Source organism: Octodon degus, unplaced genomic scaffold (assembly GCF_000260255.1).
Source record: "Octodon degus isolate 3935 unplaced genomic scaffold, OctDeg1.0 scaffold00027, whole genome shotgun sequence".
NCBI classification, from domain to species: Eukaryota; Metazoa; Chordata; class Mammalia; order Rodentia; family Octodontidae; genus Octodon; species Octodon degus.
Window position 1 is genome coordinate 6795380 of NW_004524603.1, and position 1100 is coordinate 6796479.

Consider the following 1100-nt stretch of genomic DNA (forward strand, 5'->3'; position numbering starts at 1 on the left):
TGCTTTGCTAAGCTTGTTCTAAGTAGAGGTGCTTTAGACCACTGAGCCATCTCTCCAGCCCCACAGTGACTTTTTAAATGGTGAGTGAGTAGCCCAGGGATGTAGCTCAGGGGTACAGTGCTTGCCCTGCATCCAAGCTGCCCCGCATCTGATCCCCACAACCAAGGGGGGTAAAGTTGGTCCCTAATTTGTAAAATTAAACATGCACTTGCCACATGACTTGTAACAGAAAATACCACCCTCCTGAGGCTAGTATACTTCAGCTTCTCAGTTGCCCAGGTAGTAGCTGCTGTGCCAATTCCAGTTGCTTCTGGTCTCTTAGAAACAGCCAGTCACTGTGATGCACACTGTATAAACTAATCCCAACTCACAAGCCATTCTACCTCTGTATTGCTTGCTTGTTTATTTTATATAAGCCACAGACCACCGGAGGTGGAGGCCTGATATTCCAGGAATGATCCTGATCAGTGCCCGGTGACATACATGGGTCAGCCTCCAAATCCTGGGAGTCATTTCAGTGTTCCTACTTGCCACTGCAGACTTAGCCGTCCCACTCTTGGGTATTCACCCTAATGAAATAAAGGTTTATATTCATATAAAAGCCCATATACAAACATTTATATCAGCCGTATTCAGAACTACCAAAAAGTTGGAAAATACACAAATACCTTTATTGCATAAATATACTTCATACACCCATACTGCAGAATAATATTATAGTTCACCTATTATCATAATAATATGAATGAAAAGCACTTTTTTTTTGTCCTGGGATTTGAATCCTTCACACTGAGCTGCATCCCCAACCATTTTTTTTAATTTGTACATTTGAGGCTTAGTCCTGCCCAGAGTAGGTTCAATCTTGAGATCCTCCTCCCTCAACTTCCCTAAGTGCTAGAATTGCAGGCTTGCACCACTGGGCCTGGATAAGAACTCTACTGTTAAGAAGCCAGCCACTGGGCTGGTGAGATGGCTCAGTGGTCTAAAGCACCTACTTAGAACAAGCTAAGCAAAGCACAGGGACCGTGGTTCAATCCCCCAGCACCACATGCCAGCCAGCCCCACCCCCTAGTGGGCTGAACTGGCCACATACTAAATAA